Raw genomic sequence first — 19,490 nt, 5'->3', positions numbered from 1 at the left:
AGCATGGGAGGGGGAGGGGCAGAGAGAGAAGGAGACACAGAACCGGAAGCAGGCTCCAGGCTCTGAGCTAGCTGTCAGCACAGAGTCTGACGCGGGGCTCGAACCCACGAACGTGAGATCTGACCTGAGCTGAAGTCAGAGGCTCAACCAACAGAGCCACCCAGGCACCCCATAGTTTATGTCTTTGAAATGTTGTGTTTCTTTGTAAAGCATGCTTGGAGTGTGTGAAAGTCAAAATGATTACTACTTTTTTAATGTCACAGAACTGTTTTTAGGCTGAGAGAGAATCCATTTTAAACACCTTGGTCTTCGGGAGTACCTGGGTGGTTCAGTTGGTTAAGCCTCCAACTTTGGCTCAGGTCATGATCTCATGGTTCGTGGGTTTGAGCCCCGCGTCAGGCTCTGTGCTGACAGCTAGCTCAGAGCCTGGAGCCTGCTTCAGATTCTGTGTCTCCCTCTCTCTCTGACCCTCCCCTGCTCGCGCTGTTTCTCTCTGTCTCTCTAAAATAAATTTAAAAAAAACATAAAAAAATAAATAAACACTTGGTTTTCGTGAAAGGATGTGCTAAAGAAATATAAAATGTTACTTTTATTTCCAAAATGCCATCACATATTTGTCTTATCATCTGGATTCTCCTTCCCTTTTTTATGGTTTACTGGGGAACTTCTAAGGAAGAGGAGCCTCTAACAGGCTTCTATTACAGAGGAATCATGAGCTCAAGTCCATCCTCCTTGAAAACAGATTTTTTTCCTTTCTGTGCTCCAGAGCTTCTTTGAAGATCAGACAGCTATTCAAACAGCCTAAAATTGGTTTGCTGTTAGGGGAATTCTTGACTCTCACTAGCTTTTTTGCCAAGCTATAGGCTTTGCAAATAAAATCTAGATTTCTTATGGATTGGAATTTCAAGTTCCCAGGAAAAACAGGCTCTACAGGAGCAGAGCTGGTCTTTTCTCCGAGTCTTCTGAAGGAGGATCAAGAAAGGAATATTCCTTGTTCCCATGGTGTGGGCTGACGTAAATGAGGTGGGCAGGGAATAAAGACAGATTGAAGGCTTTGCTTGCTCTTACAGAACTGACAAGCCTAGGGGTCAAGTTTCTAGGCCATTTAATCTGTACCAGTGCTCTTGAGGCTCCTTGCCAAGTGAAATATGATTCTTCTGGGGGCAATGCTTCTTCCTGGGTTTTTTTTTTTCCATTTTACTTTACCTTCCCCCTCACCCCCACCATCTCCTGTCACATTGGTTCCCTGAGGGCAAGCATCATGTCCTCTTTATCTTTGTGTTCCTAGTGCCTGGCATGATGTTTAGCACATAATAGATGGTAGGTGAGTGTTTGTTGAATACACCACTGTATTGTATTTTAGGTTATTGCATACTGTTTACTCTTATTCTTGATCGTAATAAGTAATAAGGACCTTCTCTTGCTTTTCCTCTCTTCTCTTTTTTTGTTAATTCTTTCTGATTAAAACTTTATATTCTGCCATATAAGAAGCTGTATACCATACATGTAGCACTCCAAAAGTGAACCCAGCTGGTCTATGTAACTGACACTGAACTCTGTGGAGCCAATAGCAAAGCTTATAACTGCTTCAAAATGCTAATGAATGCTATTGACTGTAGCTTTTATCCACCAATACACTGTTGAAAAATATCTTAAGATTTTCCATAGCACTGATAGAAATCTGGTCACTAAGTGAGCTGTTTCTTGTCCTCAGGAAACTAAAAATTACAAAACGTGTGTGTGACACACACCTGACCCTTTTCAGAAACCATATTGGCCCAAGGCAAGTATTTTAAGAAATGAACTAGCATCAGTGCTCCAAACTTTTGGGGCACCTGGGTGGCTCAGTTGCTTAAGTGTCTGACTCTTGATTTCAGCACAGGTCACGATCTCAACAATTTGTGGGTTCGAGCCCCACACTGGGCTCTGGGATGATAGTGTGGAAAACTGCTTGGGATTCTCTCTCTCTCCCCCCTCACTCTCTCTGCCCCTTCCCCATTCATGCTCTTTCTCAAAATAAATGAATAAACTAAAAAAAAAAAACACCCTCCAAAATCTTAAAACCAAAAAAATGCCCCCCCCAAAACATGAAAGGTGTGGACATATGATGAAATTGAAAGGAACATTTGATAGACAGGAGACCTGAGTGGTAGGAGCTCCTGATTTTCTTTGATTATGAATTTTATTTCTCTAGTGAAAATCCTTCTTCCTTAGGTCTCAGTTTTGTGTTGATTCATAGCAGCGTACTGAAGGGAAAAGAGCACTGTCTTGGGTAAGGAGTTCCTCTTTCTTAACAGTCCTCACTCTATAATCTTGGACAATTTCTGAAATTTTCTGGGCTTCAGTTACCACAGCTATGATATAGGTATAATAAAATATGATGTTCTAATAATAATACCAATGTAACAATTATACATTATAATGAGCAGTTTTTAATTAAACTCACACTATGTCTCAGCCACTATAATTCTTTGAAGTAGGTACGATTATTATCACTTCTGTTTTATAGATAAGGAAACCAAGGCTCAGAAAGGTTAAAATAGCTTCTTTAAATTCACAAGCTAATAAATGACAGAGTTGGGATCACAAGCTCATAAGTGACAGAGTTGGTATTACTAACTCATAAATGACAGTCTTGGGAATCAGGTCTCATCTGGAGTATTTCAAAGCTACTATTTTCTATGCCCTTAAGTCACTACACTCCCAAACATTGCTAGAAACCTACCCAGGTCATATTTTGAGGTCTCTTCTAGCTATAATTTCTAAATTCTTTGAAATTTCCTTTATGAACTATACTCCACAAAGTTTATCACATAACCTTGTCTGGTGACCTTAGTTCATTGCCATTTAAATTTTTAGTATTGGCCTTTTTAGGAGATACAATTGGTACTGTCTCTAAACAATAAGAAACATAATTTTTTAGAAAATATGTTAACAGTACACTTCCACCTCTCCATTTCAAGTTCATACCTTGGGATTTTCACACACTTAATGATGGATGGTTTACCTATAAACAATGATATAAGTACTCTTTCAAATTTTGGAATGCTTTTCTGTTGATTTTCTTCTGTGGGTCTGCTTGTCTTCTCACCTGTGCTGTCTGTCATTCCTCAGTTATTGGTGTTTTCCGACAAATCCTTCATTGTTCCAGCAAGTCTCCGTAAGCTGCAAAACACGAGTAGTTAAGCTGTACTGTGTGTGTATTCTGTAAGACTGTGAGCTCTTTAGATCATATTCCTCTGGACACTCTTGAAAGAAGGATACTAAATCCCAGAGGATTTTCTTTTATGTCGTATGTAACCCCCACCTCTGAATGTTGTCTTTCAACCAGTGGAAGGTAAAAGGAATGAATATTTAGAGGTGCCACTCTAAGAATAGACCAAGTGTCAGCACGAGGTCAGGACCTCTGAAGAAGTACATCCAAGAAAATGAGGCTAGAGTAGCTGTAACTTAGAAACCACAGCAGAGTGTGACCAGGGTCTTGCGGTCAAGATAAAATGAGAAATGTGGTTTTTTAAGACATTGGAAAATAATGATGAGAGAAAAACAGGCTGAAATCTGAGCATTCCTATCAGCATTGGGAACCATTCTTCACAGGCTAAATTGATAGTTACAACACTGAGCCATCAGGGAGCCTGACTTCCACATACTAATATAGAAAAGAATGATACTCTGATACTTTGTGGTCTTGGTTGGTGGGCCCAGGAGGGCTCTTTCTTATGATCAAGTGTCTTGTTTTTGTTTCCTCTTTAATGATGGTCTTGGCTTTTGGGAATGCTTTCATGATGACTGTTTTGCTTGCAAGTACACAGATTACCTTCATTGATAGAGGTTTGTTTTAAGGCTGTGTGAGAATATAAGACAGCATTCACTCATGTGTTCATTCCGTATTTATTTTCGAGCACTTACTGGGTGCCTATGTGTAGCAGGCAGAGGAGCGCTGGCAGCGAGCAAGACAAATAAGGTGATTGTTCTCATAGACCTAAGGGTGTAGTGAGGGAGATGGTCAATAAACAAGTAAACTGTGATGACCACAGCAATAGCTGATAGGTAATAAATATTTGCTGCGTGCTAGGCACTGCTCGAAGCGTTTCAAATGTATTATCTCACTTAGTTATCCCAATACTGTGAGGTGGTGGGGTTTTAATAGTCTCTTCATTTAACACATTAGAAAATGCAGGCACACAAAAGTAACATTCCCAAGGTCACACAGCTAATGACCATCACAAAATAGATAACAAGGAAATCCCTGGGGGTAATGTGGTATACAGGCGAGCCAGGAAGACCTCTTGGAAATGGCATCTGAGGGCTTCTTCCAGGGAATGACTGGCTCATCCCATTGAAGATCCAGTAAGTTATGTGTGTTCAGGTGACTCACCTTCTTTTTTCTACCTTTGTTATCTCAGCTTTCTGTGTCCAAAAAAGATAATTTGTTTGATTGCATTTGTTGCTACCCAGAATGGAAAAACTGTAATAGGCAGTGATCCAGGAAGCAATTGGCTTCCCTATGCATTGCTCATTTGTCATAAGGGAAATTAGACCTAAAAATTACCTGTCTTATCTAATATCCAATATAAATATGAAGATTGAAATCTTAGTGTTTAGAAAAAGAGCATTAATAATTACATCTTGATATATATTAATCATCAGAATTCATTTGGCAATTTGCATACCTCTTTTAATATACTCTTGCAGTAAAAAGTACTAGCGTCAAATCCTTTCCTTCTTTATTGTTTTGGTTAGAATAAATCCATGAAATGTGAACATTAATTCACTCCTGGAGACAAAAAGGAAGTTCCAAGAGTGCATATTCCTAAATCACTTAAAATGTAACTCTAATGAAAACAACCCATGATTCTAAAATATGTGTTGTTTCTTCTTTTTTTAAACAGGTGCTCTAAGCCCTATGAAAGATGACCCACTTCTCTCCTAGGTAATCTAGAACAGTCAGGGTATAAACCTGCAGTTCTAAAGTTGGCAGATTTTTTAGGATTATCCATCATCCAGCATTTAAGTAATGTTGTTTTGGGTTCTTCTTGTACCCATGGTAACAAAGGAGCAGTTTTGGAGCAACAAGAAGCACATCAGAACAAATCAGGACATCACGGATTTCCAGGCTCATAGCTTTGAACGAGGGTGGACTTGAGACTTCTCTGGGCCATTTCTGCTCCATGTTTTCCCTACTTATTGTTGTTAAACTGAGCCAAAATGTGCTGTGGTGAAGTAATGGTGACTAATCCTATTACAGGTTTCTTCAAAAGGGTATTGCTTCTCCCTGCCCGCCCCCCATCTTTTTTCCATAGTTCAGTTCTTAGCTGGAGTTGACACATTATAACAGAAAATAACCCATTTCTCATTGTCAGCATCTGGATTCTCACAGACTGAGATAATTGCCAGGAATAAATTTTGCCTTGAGCTAGAGCAATCCTATCCTCACTGTTATTGGCCCGGGCACTTCTGTTAAGATGTCATTTGTAAAATCTATAGAGGATTCTGGTTCTTTTCTATGTTACCAGGGGTATCTTATAGCAAAAGTACTCTAGAGAGACATAGTGGTGAGTGGAGAGTCACTAAAATTGATTTTGAAACTTAAAAATCCAGGTTCATCAAGGATATAAGCAGCTGCTTACTTACTTAGAATCAGTCTTTCTTCAGTCCCTTCATATTTCGATTACAGGAAAACCATCCAGCAGCACTTGACCTGGTAACTAAGGAAGCCATTTCACAGCCCACTGGTCCCCTGACTCATTTAGAAGTCAGAGTCAAAGGTTGTGGAAATGATAATTGGGCCCAGATTCTCCCTGTCAGGAGAGACCTTACTTCCCCACCTCCTCCCTTCTGCAAGTTAAGAGAAAGTTAGCTGTTGTGAAACCACTCAGTAAAAGGAAACGGAGGAACTCCATCCTTGGCTGAAGTATTCTCAAGAACCAGTGATGTTGTTTCTGTTTTTCATGGGAGCTGCTTTTATAGCTAGCTAGTATAAAATTTAGGTATAATTTTCTACCCAAAAGTATTTCCCCTTAGAGAAATTACTTGACTTATTTTAAATCTATGAATAATATAAAGAATCTTTACTTGGTCCAATCCAAGTGTTAATCTTCCTTCTCATTCCGCTGCTCTCGTAATCCCCTGAGTCCCTCTCTGGCAATCAGGTAGACACACACAAATCTGAATGAACAGATCAGTAGTGCTCTTAGAAACGTGAAATAGCTCATCAGAAGTCAAGAAACTTCAGTTCATTGCCAACAGAACCATTTAAATTCATCAGTGTTTCTAATTTCTTCCATAATTTGCTCAGAACTCCAGAAGATCTGTGGTATTGGCAGCGCAGGCCTGGCACAAGAGCAGGAAAGAATGACACATTCTGGCACCTTTAACCAGAAGGCCTTTAATGAACTGGGATGGGGGTGGCGGGGATGGGAGGGAAGGCGGAGGGACAGTGAGGATTTTGGCAGCTGCACAAAGATTCTTCTTCCCTGAGAAAAGTGAAATGAAAGTCAAATGAAGCTTCTCACTGTTCCTCTGATTTGCTAAGATGTTTGTCTGTCTCTTAGCTCCCAGCCCCAAGGCAGGTGCATCTTTACAGTCAGTGACTTCCCCACAAAACAAATTGTTTCTCAGGATCCCTCAACAGGGGTCATGTCCAACCAATTTCCTGTCCAAGGCCATAACTGTGATTCCTTTCTTCAACTCTCAGATGCAGTTCTGACCAGCGCGGTGGCAACCATCTTACCAGAAAATGTCACGAGCATGTAAATTTATTTTAGGGACACGTCGGCCCAGGGTTGCTGCGTTCTGGGGCTGCAACAGTCAGTAATGCTCTTTCTGGGGTGACCAGAGAAGGGGCGTTGAGTTCATCCCTTTGTCATTAAACAACATCCACAACAGATGTCTTTGTTAATGTCCTCATGTATAATTCCAGGTCGAGATCATGCTAGGGGTAATAATATCTGTCTCATAGTGGTGTTGTACAAGTGAAGTAAAATGACGTGTATATAATGGCTAGCTATATAAAATTCATTCTCATTTCCCTTTAGCTCCAGTTTTCTGGGATTTTCACTTCTCTCCTAGTTTGTGGATCTCTTAGAAAGTGACACTCTTGCTCTTCTTTTTCTTCAAATGGTATTAGAGTCTCTCTTGTTTTCTGTAATACCTTTTGCTTATCCTGCATTTTGTGAGCTTTTTTGGAGATTGAAGACTGAGGATTTCCTGCATCACTATTAGCCATTTAGTGTTAGCCACTTTCCTTACCATTTGTTTCATTCAGAGAAAGGCCTACGAAAGCTTTCTGTCTTTCCTTTTCCCACCAATAAGCCATTTCCTCACTTCCTGGCTCTACCCTCTTTTCTCTGGCTGCCAGGATTAAAAACTTCAAGGTGTAGTGGGAGACCTGAGCTAGTCAAGTCTGTCCAGGTTGCACTGTTCCTACTCCAGCTCTAGCCGTACGGTGATGTGCTCAGGGTAATGAAAAGCAGACATTCTCTGCCGAGGCCGATGCTCCTCGCACTGGCAGCCTGCTGCAGGAAGCTGTTTATCTGTGCTCGCGGAGCCGAGCTCCAGCCTCCCAGCAGTTGGAATGTGTTGAGAAACCACAGAGCCCAGAGACAACGTTACACAGGCAGTTCCAGGCCAGGAGAGTCTGTTTACACCACACAAGCTACAGTTTACATGTGTGGGGATAATGGGTCATCTGCACACTCTCACACTGCACCTTCTCTGCAATATATGTGCCCCCTCGGGGGGGTTTAACGAAGAGAATTGTACTATGTCCAGAGTGCCCCGAACACCTACTAACTTGCCATAAGGGAAAAGAGGTGTTATAGAAAATTTGATGTAACACCACCTTTTTTTTTTTAACTAAAGACTGTTGTTACAATAAAAATATTTGTTTTTATTTATTTATTTTTTATTTTTGTAATAGTTTATTGTCAAATTGGTTTCTATATACTACCCAGTGCTCTTACCCACAAGTGCCCTCCTCCATCACCACCATCACCCCTTCCCCCTCCCCCTCCCCCTTCAACCCTTGGTTCGTTTTCAGTATTCAGTAGTCTCTCATGTTTTGCATCCCTCTCTCTCCCCAACTCCCTTTCCCCCTTCCCCTCCCCATGGTCCTCTGTTAGGTTTCTCCTGTTAGACCTATGTGTGCAAACATATGGTATCTGTCCTTCTAAGGCAGTGTTTTTTCTGAGTCAGATTTGATGTTTAGAATCTTGAACCATACAGTCCCCATCTCTAAAGCATCTCATAACATTGTTCCTTACATGGTTTTTCCAACTACATGTTTTTCTTATCTCTTTGCCAAAATATCAATTATTGTTATAGAGTTTCAAATGTGGCTGTAAGATATGGTCAGTTGCGCAGAAAGGGATGTAATCTGCTTAAGGAGATAATGCTTACTGATTAGCAAACAATTAGAGAACAGTTTCAAGACCTTATACAATGGCATCAAGTTGTGCTCTGAGATCTAAGAATAAGGAGAAATAATGGGTACTAGAGAAGTTAACTAAGGCATCGTAGAACAGTGTGTCCTGACTTGTGTGATTGTTAATTTTATATGTCATCTTGATTACGCTCAGGCGTGCCCAGATATCTGGTAATTTCTGAGTAGTTCTGTGAGGGTGTTTTCAGAAGAGATTAGCATTTGAATTGGTAGATTTTTTATTTATATATTTTTAATGTTTTATTTTTTTTCTTGAGAGAGAGAGAGACAGAGAGAGAGAGACAGAGAGAGAGAGAGACAGAGAGAGTGAGTGAGCTGGGGAGGGTCAGAGAGGCAGGGAGACACAGAATTCAAAGACAGGCTCCAGGCTCTGAGCTAGCTGTCAGCACAGAGCCTGATGTGGGGCTCGAACCCATGGACTGTGAGAACATGACTTGAGCCGAAGTCAGATGCTCAACTGACTGAGCCACCCAGGCGCCCCTGAACTGGTAGACTTTTTAAAAAAGATCTACTCGTACCAGTGTGGGTAGGCATTATCCAGTTCCTTGAGAACCAGATTAGAACAAAAAGGTAGAAGAGGTAGAAGAAGAGTGAATTTTCTTTTTGTTTTGTTTTGCTTTAATTTTTTTAATGTTTATTTATTTTTGAGAGAGAGAGAACACAATTGGGGAAGGGGCAAAGAGAGAGGGAGACACAGTATCTGAAGCAAGCTCCAGGTTCTGAGCTGTCAGCACTGAGCCTAAGTGGGGCTGGAACCCACAAACCATGAGATCATGACCTGAGCCGAAGTCGGACACTTAACAGACTGAGCCCCCATTTTGTTTTGTTTTTTGTTTGTTTGACTCTAGCTGGGACGTCCTTTACCTCCCACTTTCAGACATCAGTGCCTTTGAATTTAGACTAGAACTTACGTCATTGTCCCTCTGATTCTTGGACCTTTGGACTGAGACTGGGACTTACACCACTGACTCCCCTGGCTCTTAGGCTTACAGATTTGGATTGAATTACACTACCAACTCTCTAGTTCTCCAGATTGCTGATGGCAGATCAGGGGACTGACTGCTCAGCTCCCATAGTCACATGAGCCAATTCCATAATAACATAAACAGACTGTCTTCTTATATATACAGTTTACCCTTAACCAGCACAGGGTTAGGGACATCAAATCCCCAACACTGTCAAAAATCAAATCCATGTATAATTTTTGACTTCTCAAAAACTTTACTAATAGCCTACTGTTGACCAGAAGCCTAAACAGTTGATCACACAAAGTTAACATGTATTTTGTATGTTACATGTACTATAGCCTTACAATAAAGCTAGAGAAAAGAAAATGTTATTAAGAAAATTATAAAGAAGAGAAAATACACCTATAGTACTGTACTGTAAAAAAATCTGTGTATAAGTTCATACTTGTGTTGACGAGGCATCAACTCTACGTGTGTGTATATACTGCTCATTCTGTTTTTCTGGAGAACACTGACTAATACAATCTGGAAAGGTGGATAGAATTTGGATAAGTGAACAAGAAAGAAATATTTTTATGTGACACGAAAGTACTGTAGCACAGTGGTTAACAACACAGACTTCGCAGTCAGATCTGTTTGAGGGCCTGCCACTTACTAGTATGTGATCATAGACACGTTGCTTAGTCTCATCTATTAAAAGAGGGAGACTCATATATAAAATTGAAAAGTCCATGTTGCATGATTGTTGGGAGAATAATGAATGTAAAATACTTGGTATTCTACTTAAGAGATACGAAGCATTGAATAAACACTAGCTACTGCTACTACTGTTGTTTGTGCATTCAACAAATACTTACTGAATACCTTTGTGTTAGTCAGTATTCTGGACACAGGGGGTACAGCAGTGAAAAACAGACAAGAAATCCCAACTTCCCCGGAGCTCTCATTCTGACATTAGCTTTCAATCTGAAACTATTTTACCTTTTTTCTTCTTGTAATAATTGTAGACTTAAAAAAAAAAGCTGTAAAAATAACATAGAGTCTCCATATCCCTTTCACCCAACTTCCAGTAACGTTAACATCTTTTCTAACTATAGTCTAATTTTGAAACTCGATTCATTCAAAACTATTAACTGTCTATAGAATTTGCACCTTCACTTTTGAAGGGTAATTTTTTTCTGGTATAAATTCTAGGTTGGCAGTTATTTTTAATACTTTGAAGACGCTATTCCGTTATCTTCTAGATTCCACTATTTCTGTTGAGAAGTATCAGTCATTCTTATACCTTTGAAAAATAACCTGCCCTTTTTCTCTGGCTACTTTTTGGATATTTCTCCTTGGTCTTGATTTTTGATAGTTTAACATAATGAGCCTAGGTTTGGTTTTCTTTATATTAAACCACTTAGGGTTCTTAGTGTTCCTCAAATCTGTCACTTAATGTCTTTTATCAGTTTTTGAAAGTTCTCCATTGTTAGCCTTTCAGATTTACTTCTGTTCTGCTCTCTTTACTCCTTCTGGGATTCCAATTATACAATCCAATTACATAAACATTAGACCTCTTATGCATTCTCCTGCATTTTCCATCATTTTGTCTTACATAGCTTCCTTCTGGATATTTCTTTCTGACCTATTTCCCAGTTCATTAATTTTCTTTTCATTTATGTGTAACTTGCTGTTAAACCCATGTACTGAGTTCTTAATTCCAATTCGCGTCTTATCTTTGTTTTTGTGGTTTTTTTGTATCTTACTGTGTATTTTAATCAGTCTGTTTTAGATACAAAAGAGGAGGAAAATTACAAGCTGAGGAGACTGTGAATGTGAAAGTGAGTTTGAAAAACCTTAGGATTTGTTTATTAGTGTTTCTCACACTTCTTTTAGTTTCGCTTCCCACAATATATCTTGAGTTTTCTTTTTTATCCCCAGTAGCAAAGAATATTTAATTATTTATTTAAAAAATGTTTTAATGCTTAATTTTTTTTAAGAGAGAGAGTGTGAGCAGGGGAGGGGCAGAGAGAGAGGGAGACAGAATCTGAAGCAGGCTCCAGGCTCTGAGCTGTCAGTGCAGAGCCCGACACGGGGCTCAAATTCACAAACTGTGAGATCATGACCTGAGCTGAAGTCAGACACTAAACTGACAGAGTCACTCAGGCACTCCAAAGTAGATTTTAATTTACTTTATTCTCTGTCGTTTACTTCTGTAGTTTATTGTGAAGACCTTATATAGTTTAAATATACCTTTTTGGTTTATTTATTAAAGACTTTTTTTTTAAAGAATAGTTTTAGGTTTGCAGCAAAATTGAGAGGAAAGTAGAAATTTCCTATGCCCCCAAAATGAAAAGGCAACATTTACTTTATTTTTATTTTCATTATCAACATCCCCTACCAGTGTGGTACATTTGTTACAATTGATGAACCTACATTGACAAATCATAATCACCCGAAGTTCACAGTTTTCCTTAGTGTTCACACTTGGTATTGTAGATTCTGTGGGTTTGGACAGATGTTTAATGACATATATCCATCATTATGGTATCTCACAGACTATTTTCACTGCTCTAAAAATTCTCTGAGCTCTTCGTGTTTATCCCTTCTTCCCACCCAATTCCTTCCTTATCGCTTTGCCTTTTCCAGATATTATATAGTTGAACTCATACAGTATATAGCCTTTTCCATTTATTTATTTACTTATTTATTTTTAAAGTTCTGTTTATTTTAATAATCTCTACACCCAGGGTAGGGCTTGAACTCATGACACTGAGATCCAGAGTCATATGCTCTTCTGACTGAGCCAGCCAGGTATTGAATTATTGTATTTTTTAGTTCAAGAATTACCATTCGGTTTTTTTATGATTCTTTACAGATTTTTATCCTTCATTTTCTTGAACATGGTAAAGCAAGATTATTTAAAAGTCCATAATTCAAAATCTGGATTCCTTATAGGTCTGTGTCTATTACCTGTTCTATCTCTTGAGTTTTTACTCCATCGTCTTAAACTGTACTATAGTACAATTCCTTTAGTTGAGTGTTGTACTTTGTATATGAAAAATTATAGAGATAATGGAAAGCCTAGAGTACTATTATCTTTCTTCAGAGAGTATTTATATTTGCCTCTGACAGATGGTCTGAGCACTAGCAATTCTTGATTACCTCAATCCAATCAAGGGCTTGAAATGATTTGAAGCTAGGCTTAGTATCAGGGAGGGCTAATCTATTTCAGGATATAGCCTTTCAGGGTACCAACCAGAGCCTTAGGGATATGCCATAGTCCCTCTACCCAGCTGGTTGGGTGCTGAGCTCCAGTTTTTTGACTGCCAAGCCTCAAGAGCCATTTGAAAATTCAGGAACTTCACATTAATTCAAAACTATTACCTGCTCAGTCTATCAGCTTCCTCTTTCAGGACTGGCAGGAGCCCCTGAAATTACTGTGAGTGTCATGATATCTTATTTTTGAAGTGGTGATGAGTATAAATGGTACTGTGAGATTCTAAGACAACTTTTACATGATATGAAAATATTTGAGGTTTCTGGGGCGCCTAGGTGGCTCAATCAGGTAAACGTCCAACTTCAGCTCAGGTCATGGTCTCATAGTTTGTGAGTTCAAATTCCGCATAGGGTTCTCTGCTATCAGTGCAGAGCCTGCTTCAGATCCTCTGCCTCCCTCTCTCTCTGTCCTTCCCCTGCTCATGCTCTCTCTCTCTCTCTCTCTCTCTCTCTCTCTCTCTCAAAAATAAATAAAAACATTTTAAAAATATTTGAGGTTTCTATTACTGAAAAAAATCACACATACTGCTAATTCTATGTTTTTATATAACTAACTCTGTCTCTCTGTATAATTATATATATATATATTATTTCCCTTAGTTATATATAACTAAAGAAAATACTAAATTCCAGTTAATGGTTTATAAAAATAAAGGTGTAATCTTCTTCTATCCAAGTTTGTGCATTCCTTTAATTCAATCCATGGACTATTCCATTTAGAGTTCCTGTTTATGGGGAAGAGTGTCACTAAATGCTAGGCTAACTTCTTTGGGTTTTATTCTCCTCTCATAACCTAGCCTTGTCATTCTTCATTTGCCTCAGTGGTTCTCTCATGCTTCAAACAGATGCATTTAATAATTCTTCTAACTTTTCTCAGCCAGAAAGGTTGGTCTAAATTACATAGTCTACCTTTATTGCAAAACGAAGTATTTTGGAACTTTTGTTTCTAGCAGAATGTAATTATATTAGCAGAAGTAGAAAGTATCATATACAGGAAGAGGTCGTAAAGGAGTCTAAATTGACTTGTGGAGTTCTAGTACATGTTGAAAAGCAGCAAACAGGAAGTATACAATTAGGATAGGGCCAGCTTATGGGGGGCTCAATTATGTTGAAATAAGAAGAAAGACAAAAGACATCACCTGGTAAAGGCTGAGAAATAAACTCATTGCCTCGTTGTTGTCCCCGCCACTGCCTCCTCCTCCTCCTCTTCCTCCTCCTCCTTCTTCCGAGACAGAGAGAGAGAGAGAGAGAGAGAGAGAGAGAGAGAGAGAGAGAGAGAGAGAAAGAGAGAGTTAGAGCACGAGTGGTAGAGGAAAAGAAAGAGAACCTTATGCAGGCTCTATGGCCAGTGCAAAGCCTGATGCAGGGCTCGATCTCACAACCCTGAGATCATGGCTTGGTCTTCTACAAATTTTTAAAATTTGTTAACTATTAAGTACCTACTATGTGCCAGTCTCTGTGCCAGACATGGTCCTCGAGGAATTCACTGTCAGTCTCATGGGAGGCAAAAGTAATGACAGTTTCATACCAGAAAAACTCTATTATTTGAGGCTCTAGCAGATTCCTTGTTTGTTGAGAGCCCGCTTTGCACTTCATAGATGGCCTTCTTTTCGCTGTATACTTACATGGCAGAAGGGGCAAGGGACCTCTCCTGGGGCTCTTTCAGGATGGCAAGAATCTCTTTCATGAGGATGAGTCCCAACCTTATGACCTCTCAAAGGCCCCACTTCCAAATACCATCACATTGGGGATTGGGTTTCAATATATGACTTTTGAAGGGGATACAAACATTCAGTCTATAGCAGTGAGGTAATAGAGCTCAGAAAGATATGTAAATGAGGGGTTACAAAGAGTTTGGTCATGGATGTTTTCTACTCTGTACAACTAGTATGATATTGGTGCCATTGACTGAGATCATTCAATTCAGGAAATATTTCTTACATACCAGTGTATGCCTGGGTTTGTGACAGGTGATGGGGATACAATGATTAATAAGGCATGGTTCCTACCTTGAGTATATTCTCAGTCAAATAAGTCAATAATTAAATAACTTATGGTTCAAGGGGCTGAGAATGTCCAGAGGAAGAATATCTTAACTAAATTTGAGAAGTCAGGAAAAGTGTCCTGGAACAGGTGACCCTCTAAGCTGAATATTCTTTTTTTTTTTAATCTATTTAAAAAATTTTTAATGTTTTATTTATTTTTAATACAGAGAGAAACAGAGCATGAGAGGGGGAGGGGAAAAAAGAGAGGGAGACACAGAATCTGAAGCAGGTTCCAGGCTCTGAGGTGTCAGCACAGAGCCCAACACATAGCTCGAACCCATGAATGTGAGATCATGACCTGAGCCGAAGTCGGAGGCTCACCCAACTGAGCCACCCAGTCACCCCCGAATATTTTTTCCTAATTTATTTATTAAAATGGAAGTTATATATGCATACAGCTTAAAGAGTAAAATAGTTCTTTAAGAATTGTTAAAAAAAAAAGAAAAGAAAAAAGAAAAAAGCATTCACTCAACTCTCAGTTTAGTTTCCTATTCCTCAGAGGGAACTGCTTTTGACTTCTTAAAGTGATTATTTGGCATTTATTTCTGTATTTTTAAATTATTGCTTATGTTGCTACTTCATTTTTTCAAATTCAGGCATTATCTATTGACTTCTCACTGTGTGAGATGGCTTTGGATATATCAACATTTACATTTTGTAATTATATAAATAATATTGACACTTGAACTAAATTGTACAATCTTGTCACCCCTGAGATTGCCCTCCCCCCATCCTTGTTTGATTAGTTTTCATAAACATATCATCAGTTTATCTCCAAACTCTACCCAGCTGGATAAATTTCCTTTCAGTACTGTGCTATTTATTTTCCATTTGCTCCTTAAGATCCACTATCCACAATTCCCTGGAGGACTGATCCGTATGAAATTTTTTTTTAAGTTTCTTTATTTTGAGAGAGAAAACGAACATGCAAGGGGGAAGGGAGAGAGGGAGGCAGAGAGAGAGGGAGAGAGTGAATCCCAAGCAGGCCCTACTCTGTCAGCATGGAGCCCAACACAGGGCTAGAACCTACAAGCCCTGAGATCATGACCTGAGCTGAAATCAAAAGTCAGAGTCTAACTGACTGACCCACCCAGACACCCCTGATCCGTATGGGTTTTAGTCCATAGACTCCCTTGCCCTGAAGCTTCTCATTTGGGTTAAAGCCAGAGGGGAGTATTGACAGGAGATCGAATGGCAGAAGGAGACAGAATGAGCTTGGGGTATTGTATTCTCTTCCAACCAGTCTGCTGTGGGTTGGCGTTGGCTCTGTTCCTCTACTGAAGGTCACAGCTTATGTTAGATGGACCCTACTCTTTCTAGATTTAAGAAATCACTCCCTATACTTGTTTCTTCAGGTTTGGGGTAATAACAGATCTTAACTGTTGCTAGCTTTGGGGTAATCCACTTTCCTTTAGCCCTTTCCACATCTTTGTAAATATTCTCTTTTTAAAAGTTTCCCCAGCTACCTTTCTTAAATGTATTATCTGGTAACTCTCAGGACTCTGACTGAAGCAAGTACATTGATATTTGTATGTATTCATTCTCTTAGTTTTATCTTCTTAAAGAAGTCTCTCCCAGAATTCTCTGACCTGTTTTATTGGTATTTTTTATCCTTAGGCCTGCTTTAGAGTAGGGTTCTCTAGACTTGCACTATTACCATTGGGATTTCCTCTCTTCTTTCATCTTTGTTTTTGGTAGAGTCATTTTAAAACAAGACCTCACATTCTTTGACAGTCTTGCCTATGAGAAATGGGACCTATGTCCTCCCCCCTTGAATATGCATATGGGAGAAGTAACACTATGTCACTTCTAAGGCTAAGTCCATGTAGTCCATGGTCCTAAAGACCATGTAGATTTTATCTTGGTCTCTAGGAACTCACTTTTCAGACATTCCCCCTCCAGAGCTGCCAAACTTCTTACTAACCAGTTGCCAAACGTTAACAAACCCAGCTATAAGTTTGGTCTTCCAAGCCTAGGTGTCTGACGTGTGAAGAAGCTTTATCATAATTCTATTCCTGATAATTTGAGTCAGCCCCAGCCCTTCAAGTCTTCACAATTCAGGTCCAGACATCATGTGGTAGAGAAAAGCTATCTCTGATGTACTCTGGATACCCACCAAATCCATGAGCATAATAAAACTGTTATTTTTTTATTCCCCTAAGTTTACTATGGCTTGTTATGCAGCAATAGCTGATTGGAACATAATTTGTCACTGGGAGTGAGGCGCTGCAGTTACAGAAACCTCAAATATATGTCATTGGCTTTGAGACCAGGCAACAGGCAGAAACCAGAAGGACCTTGAGGAAACTGATAGTAGAAGTCTGATGGGCCTCAAGGAGACCATCAATAAAGGCTTAAAAGAGAGTAGGGAAAACGTTAGTTGCAGGTAAGAGGACCCTTGTTATGTAATGACAAAGTTTGGCAACAGTGTCATTTTTAGTGATGTGAAAAATAGGAAACATATACAATGAGTATGATGGTCCTACCTGTAGAGATTTCTGGGGTGCCTTTTTTTAGGTTTATTTCTTTTAAGTAATCTCTACCCCAAATGTAGCGCTCAAACTCACAGTCCCAAGATCAAGAATTGCATGTTCTTCCTACTGATCCAGTCAGGTGCCCAGTGGACTGCCTATCTTTTTCTAGCTACCTACAGTAAAATGCAAGAGAGATGAACTAAAGAATCAACTATTTTGCTTTCAAGTAGAATTGAGAGGAAATAGAGCTCAGGATAATCTTTCAAACCAGCAAAAAGTATTCAAAAGTAAAAAAAAACTGCCTCAAGATACAGATCAAATCCAGAGTGCTAGAAGAGAAATGTGGTCTAAGGGTAAAGATGGACCCTTTGTTAAAACTTTAGCAAGACTTCTAGGTAGAGGCTCCTAGACTCTTTCAGATGGCCAGTAGGCCTAAGGATCTAAAGGGTGTTGTCCCACAGCAGCCTGATGGGGAGCAGAGATGGGGAGAGCCAGTCTCAGTGAGATTTGTGGCCATAGCTTCTATCTAATGGAGTAAACATCAATAAAGTTAATAGAAAAACCATCACCACCGTTTTTAAGAGAATTGTATTTATGGAAGTCTCACTAGGTTGGACGAAAGAAGATATACAGAATACAAAATAAAAAGTGGCCTTTGGACACCCCTAGACTTCTATGGGCAGGAAGCAAGCTGAGAAAGGTATTCAGCTACAAACAGAGACTAAGATTTGTGGAAATAAAAGTATGTTTCAGAAGATGAAACCAAATGCTCAGAGTACACAGTCAAAAGCCATGAAAAGTCATGAGAGGTACTAGGCTTAAGTCAAGGAAATAAGACATGTGGGTGGATGGATTTCAGAATTGCAATGAATCAATGATGGCTATATTGCCTCCCATTCTCCCCTCTTTTTGGATGGAAGTTTATTGTGGTTATCCTATCCCTTTATTACCATTGTACATAACAGGCATGTGGGAGCATATGGCCTGTGTCTTTCATTTATAGGAATTCAGAATGAGGAGCTGTACCTGAGAAATTGTACTTGAGGAACTTCCTCTATACTTGGACTTGATTTATATGTCAAGGTCCTAGAGTTTGGGTTGATGCTAAAATGGAATTAGACTTTGGGGGTCTCTGTGTGAGGGGTGTATTTTGCATTTGGGAAGAATATAAATTGTGGCTGATTCTATTTTCCAAATATAGCTGCACTAGTATCTCCTATCCCACATGATCTTCTGTAAGATTATCTTGCCATGCCTCCAATAAAAGATAGCGTCTCATTTGTTACAGAGATGTGCCTTCGTGTGCACCCATGTTCATTCATTGTGCTAGGCTCACAAGGATCCTTATAATCTGGGAACTCATGCCTTTCTGTTCTGAGAAATTTTCTTCAATAGTTTTTCTTCCCTCCATTTTCTCTGTTCTTTCAAACATCTTGTCTACTTACATATACACCTAGACATATATAATTTTATGTAAATGGTATCATACTACATATGCTGTTCTGTTTAATTTTTCTTTTTCAGATTACATAGGCTGTATATCCTTTAAGATGTATCAAATATGACATTGACTATTTATCAATTAATATGAGATTTAAACATACCCAATCATTATACTGACAATATATAAAATCTTTAGGCTGTTTCTCACACCATTAAGTGCCCCACACACCAAATAAAAACTTATTTATTTATTTATATTCCTCTTTTTGAGAGAGAGAGAGAGAGAGAGAGAGAGAGAGTGCGCATTAGCAGCAAGAGACGGGGGAGAGAGAGAATTTTAAGCAGGCTCCATGCCCAGTACAGAGACAATTTGGGGCTCAATCTTAAGACTGTGAGATCATGACCTGAGCTGAAATCAAGATTCAAAAGCTCAACCAACTGAGCAACCCAGGCGTTCCACAGGTAAAAAACTTTTTAGACTGTGTGTCCCAATTTGAACTTCTGAAAATATGGTTACCATGTGCTAAGGAATGGATTGGGGAATGAGCGTAGTGTTGGTGCTCTCATTGCTCATCTTCCTTTCCTCTGTGAAGACCTCATCTTAAATGAAGGCATCTACATACTGGAGAGTAGTTTAGAATTGTAGTATTTTATGGAAACAATTATCTCTAATGACTTTTGTAAAAGAAAATATAAATAATATGTTTCTTTTGGAGTCTGAAGCTGAGTAGTGATGCAAGATTTTTTTCTTGGGAATCCAGACCTTCTCTTTAATCAGCGAAACCCTTTAATTTGCTAAAGATCAGTTTAGTGCCCAGTTGACCACTCAGTGGAACACAAAAGTGTTAGAGAGAGA

General features: G+C 39.2%; 1 protein-coding gene across 2 annotated transcripts in view; it reads left to right on the top strand.

The window, feature by feature from the left end:
* Nucleotides 1-19,490, top strand: part of C11H11orf49 (chromosome 11 C11orf49 homolog) — a 191,221-nt gene that overhangs the window by 49,826 nt on the left and 121,905 nt on the right. The gene's annotated exons all lie outside the window — the stretch shown is intronic.

The sequence above is a fragment of the Suricata suricatta genome, chromosome 11, assembly GCF_006229205.1.
Source record: "Suricata suricatta isolate VVHF042 chromosome 11, meerkat_22Aug2017_6uvM2_HiC, whole genome shotgun sequence".
NCBI lineage: Eukaryota > Metazoa > Chordata > Mammalia > Carnivora > Herpestidae > Suricata > Suricata suricatta.
Note: the sequence above shows the minus strand (reverse complement) of the source record. Positions and strands in the feature narration are given on the sequence as shown.